Raw genomic sequence first — 5,792 nt, 5'->3', positions numbered from 1 at the left:
TCATCACACCAGGCATCAAAGGCCAGTGCGTCTTGTTCCTCGGCAGCGGGTCGTTCAGTGTAGGTGTCATGCGCGTCATGTGGTTATGCATAGTGGCAGCTGTCACCTGATGCGCGAAACATGTGCTGCTCGCAGAAAGGAGTCTGCCATACCAGAGCTCGAGGTTGCTATCTAAGCCTTCACCAGGGCCTGTGTCCACCCACTGTGTCCACCCACTCATGGCCGCCATTTCGATGGGAAGACCACCTAAGATTATCACAAAGTGGTCTTCCCCGTGTGTGTCTGTCCAGTTCCATTGTATTTGTATGGCAATGGCTGGTCGAAAGACACATCCAGGTGTGGATTCAGGCGGATGACTGCTTCCTAGACATTCATGGAATGGCGGTTCATTGCCACAGAGTGAGCTTTGTCATGAAAGAGTAGGAGCAAAGCAGTTGGGGTGACTGCATCATGATCTACTGGTACACTATGACTTTTTGACATTATGATGAAGCAGTTCTATTCGTATACGACTATCAAGAAGCAAACTGTATAAGGTTACACCGTAGGTTCTGAAACGTAGTTACAAAACGTTGTGTGATGTCTGATGTACAACTTTTTCTTTTCGTTGTACCTTACAACATTTGGGATTTTTGGTTAAATTGATGTACCTAGATGCACATGTTTACCTTATACATCCCATGGTTGAAAACATATCAAGGTTTTGCTCCATTGGTCTCATGGGCTTAAGGGGAGAAGGTCAAATCAAGGTCAGGATTAATATTATTCAGAAAGACGGGGGCTGTGTTGAGTCTGACTACGAACTACTAAACACATACCAAATTTGTCTACTTATAAAAGAAACAATGCTAAATAGCCAAGAACAGATGCTAAATATAACTGCCAACAAATTGGGTAAGAACAAGTGAGTGAAGATCCAGCCAGCCTCAACTGAGGTTTCAGAGACGATGTGGAAAAACAGGCGACGACATAATCTCACTTGACTTCCATTTGTCTATTTTGTTTTGTAACAGTGGGCTGTTCTGAAATCCATTTATTTCATCTTAAACCATGCAGCGTTAAAGATGTTTATGTTTCAAGGCGTTTATGGTGAGCTTCCATAATTGTAACATTGTAAGGCGTAGGTGAGGTAAAATGGGGTTAAATAGCGTCACGTTCAAGTTTATTGCACTTATATGACGACTTGCATGAACGTGCGTGTGCGCGTGCTTGCGTGCGTGCATGCGTGCAAGGCTGCTTGTATTAATTGGGACTAATGCCAGTTCTATAGTGCTAGCCCACTGAGATACCATGGCTCTTTTTCATTATTCTGACTTCGTGCCGACCTTGTTTCATTCTCTGAAACCAGGCACTAAACAGGGTAACACTACCATCTTTTATCTGATTTTGGTATGACTCGACCGATATTCCGCTTTTTCGAGCAGATGCTCTATCCACTTGACCATGGGGGTTGTCTCATTAAGCACATTCACCAGGAAAAAGGTCAAACTAACACTACAGATGCAGTGGTTTTATTGATACAATAAGGAGCATAAATTACAAATATACAATAAGAAACCCATTGTGTTGTTTACATTCAGAGTAGTAATAGATAAATATATAATGAAATATGTACTGGGACGTGCAAAAAGATTGTGGAGGCTTCGAAACGCCGACGAAACCTCAAGGATAATTTATCAAAGCAGGAGGCGATAAAGAAAGTTAATGGGTTTCGTTCTGGGTGATGTCGACATTAAACAGTTTAATGAATCCTTCCCTGACATCTACTCAATGGGGACTCCAAAGCACCGACATTAAGTTCACAAGAAAGATACACGGATTGTGGGTATTTTCTTATGATGAGGATCAAGAGGATAAGGTCATAGTTTTACCATAAATGTAGAAGGACCACTTGAACATGGCATACACTATTGAAATATGTATATTTTAACACAATATAAGAGATAAGTTTACTTTCTATATGCTAGTATGTATATATAAACATTCATAATTTCGTATTTCTCAAAACAGCATACATGTATGGTAAATGTTACCAGGAATGAGGTTACCATACATGACAACAAGTACAAGTAAAGGACAATGAAAAATACTAATCGGCTGTATATAAAACATAAATAAACATTCCTTTAGTCCCCTCAAAAGAGCAAACTGGTTAAAAACACCAATATTTAAATTGCCTCCTGCACCAAGCCAAGCCAAAGAATCCTGAGCATGTGTTGATGAATCACGGTAAAATGGTGATGGTACTAGGTGTTGTAACTAGGCATGCGTGATTGTGAACTGTAGAGTTCCAAAGACAGGAGCCGCTGTGATATTAATCGCCAAAGAGTATTGGTATGTTTGTTGTTTAACGCCGCACTCAGCAATATTCCAGCTATATGACGGCGGTCTGTAAATAATCGAGTCTGGACCAGACAATCCAGTGATTAATATCATGAGCATCGATCCACGCAATTGGGACCGATGACATGTATTAACCAAGTCAGCGAGCCTGACCACCCGATCCCGTCAGTCGCCTTTTACGACAAGCATAGTCGCCTTTTACGGCAAGCATGGGTTCCTGAAGACCTATTCTACCCCGGAATCTTCACGGGTTGTTCGACAAAGAGAGAAAGTTGACTATTGGAGAGTTGAAATCATCCCTCTTTTCACTCTGAATCTATATGAATACATCTAAATAGGAAATAGATGAAGCCGTCTCTCATTTTCATTATAGACGAAAACCACATCAAAACAATCAGCACAATTTGATGGACAGATATATCATTATATATACATAATATCCATATATACATAGGCTTCACATGCAGCACACACAAATATAGCAAACTAAACCATCACAGGATCGGCAACTGTCCCACAGCAAAGTCAAGTACGTTATTGCATACATTTCCAAAATCCAACCTATGAAACAATCGTTTTACTTTTTCAACCAAATATGCATAAAAACCAGTGAACTTGACCTTCAAAAATATGTCCCGTGTCACGACAAGCAGTCTTCAGTTCGTGTTTGAGAAAAACAATTGCAGGGGCAAATTTGAGAGTTCGAATTTGTGCAGTCACATTTGGCACCAGCACCCTACTCATTCTCATGCTTACATTTGTGAAAGTGCTTCTTTTAGAATGCTTTATAATGGTGTTTGTTCCCATATTAATATTTTGAAAACAAAATATTACAAAATATTACGTAATGTCCTCACTTGATGCACATCCAATGATCAACCAGACTTTCCCTACTTACAGTGTCTAGGAGAGTTATCTAAAACAGATATAAGAGGAGGTCCCCTTCAACCTCCACAAGTCGGAGGGATAGGGGTTGCCTTCGAAATTACAGTTTACTCCACATCCTGTTCCGCAGGTGGTGTTATATATTTGATATAAGTTGTTTGATCATCGACACCGATGTCCCTCACTAGGTGAGTGTACGACGAGTTGTCTCCAGAAGTATCATCGGAGGAAATGTCACTGTGTGCCCCTCTGTCACTGTGTGACTCCTGAAGCTGTTTTGCCACAACACCAGATGACTCATTTTCAGAGTAGTCACATTCTTGGTCCACATCTGATTCTCTTATTTCCCAATATCTGTTTGATGGAGGCTGGTACTCGACTATGTATTTGTTTGCTTCAGCGTTCCTGTGTATAAATTGAGAAGGTTAATGTAATTAACTGTGAAATACATAGCAGAAGGAAGACATGAACACTCAATAGCTTGGAAGACCTTTTCCATCGAGCTAGATGTTACAGTTTTGGTTACGCCCACTAACACGTGTATGATGTTGACAGACAATGATCATAATTTGGTCTATCCTGGGATTTGAATCCACCATATCTTGGGAGACTCGTGTTTGATGAATAAGGACATCCTGGATCATTTGGGAAATACTCCTCCCTCAAAAGAGTGTAGTTTTGTCTAACTGTCTTTCCATATGTGAATAGTCTATTGTCGCTTGTGTTTTGATGTTTATGCAGAGAGACATAAAATAACTCAAAAACCGAGGACAAAACCGTGGCGCAATTGAGGACTCACCTTCTTTTCGACCAGCGTTTTCCAAAACAAAATACACAGAGGATGCCAGTAAGAACAAGCAATGCTGACAGTCCTATTACGATATACTTGATATCCATCTGCCGCTGCTTGCCTGCTGAATAACATTAACAACACATCAATATTCAGGGAAACATGTGACAATAGGTCTGAGTATGTTGACAATGTCATTATCATTTGGAAACATGCTGTTTTTGCTTAATTCACACTGATTGGATGCTTTTATGGATGCTTACAACGACTATGAAAACATTGAAAAGTGCAAGAATGTAGGTGATGAATGAAGCTACCCAAACACACACGTTTAAACGTTACCAATGATTTAGTCCATGCACGTGCAACACATGACAAGTAACAGTCAAAGGTTCATTCCAGATGCGATTGAACTGCACTCTCGGAAGTTGAGATGTAACGTTTTTTTCAATACTTTTTATATGTCATATGATGTGAAAGATGTAAAGGTACAAGTTGCAGAGACGTCGTCGTATTTTGAGATGGATGGGAATGTTAACTGAATTGTGAATACAAATACATATTGGTCAATAAATACAACTTCAATGGTATTTCTTTCCCCACATCTATCTTCAAACAACATCCTGGGTCCCGAAAAGACATTCAGCATGGACAATGGATAAAGACACAAAGTGATGGTATATATGATTATTTGATCTATCTTTAAATGCATATGTCAAGAACCTACCTTCACAAGACACATCAGTAAGGCAAACATCTAAGGGACAATCATGTGTACAGGTAGATTTGCATCGAAGGTCAGTAAAATTACATCCTCGAATGCAGGTTCCTAATTCCCAATCACATATGCCGTCAAGACAGATCTCACACGTGTTGTTACAAAAGGCACCATAATAACCGTTGATACATCCTTTCACACACTGTCCGAAGTTGGGCTGACAAATATCTTGAATACAGTTCTCATAGCATGAGCAGTCAGTCCCAGCATACCCTGGTGCACAACCATCTACACACGATCCTGACTCAGTGCAGGAACGATTTGCACAATTCGAGCTACAGCGAGATGAGCAGTTACTACCATACCATCCGACATTACAACCGTGGATACAATCCCCCGTGTTGTTGTCGCACTCTCGGATACAGTTGTTGGGCGTATTTTTGTCACATTTAAAGACAGAAACTGAATCTCTGTCGGGACCAGAGCGGCAGTTTTCACTGCACACCTTATCACACCAATGTCCATAGAAGCCAGGTTGACAGCCTCCTTCACATCCAGACTCACAAGATCCTGCACAGTTCTCACATGACATCTCACAGTTCAGACCTCTGTATGGATCACGACAACGATCACACATTCCTGTAGACATGTTATTACATGATTTACATCTCTCAGAGCAGTGCTTACAGCCAATGCCATAGTAGGAGTCAACACATCCATAAACACAGGATGAAGAACTCATGCAGTACCCGCCATCACATCCACCTTCACACACTGTACACTGTGTCCCAGGGTTGACACATGGTATGTTGCAGTTTGAACCCTGGAATCCTGGAACACAACCCTCCGTGCATGTCGCGATGCCTCTCGCTGTGAGTTCACACGACTGATTTGTGCATCTGCTGCTGCACTCTGAACTGCATTTCCTGCCAAAGTATCCACGGTCACACTGTGAACAGTCTCCGTCATCGTCACATTCTCGGCAGTGCTGACCATTACGGCATGGCGTGGCTGAAAACATAGAAACAGGATGAAATTCCATATGAAATCAATAAG

General features: G+C 41.1%; 1 long non-coding RNA gene across 1 annotated transcript; it reads right to left on the bottom strand.

Moving 5' to 3' along the window:
• Positions 1-2,562: 2,562 nt before the first annotated feature.
• On the bottom strand, positions 2,563-4,927 carry LOC125377544. Its single transcript, XR_007219697.1, has 3 exons — positions 4,746-4,927; positions 4,028-4,142; positions 2,563-3,633 (listed from the first exon to the last, which is right to left on the bottom strand). It is a non-coding gene; the product is annotated as an uncharacterized LOC125377544 (long non-coding RNA).
• Positions 4,928-5,792: the final 865 nt, after the last annotated feature.

Source organism: Haliotis rufescens, unplaced genomic scaffold (assembly GCF_023055435.1).
Source record: "Haliotis rufescens isolate VD_foot unplaced genomic scaffold, xgHalRufe1.0.p SCAF_9, whole genome shotgun sequence".
In the NCBI taxonomy this organism is placed as follows: Eukaryota; Metazoa; Mollusca; class Gastropoda; order Lepetellida; family Haliotidae; genus Haliotis; species Haliotis rufescens.
Note: the sequence above shows the minus strand (reverse complement) of the source record. Positions and strands in the feature narration are given on the sequence as shown.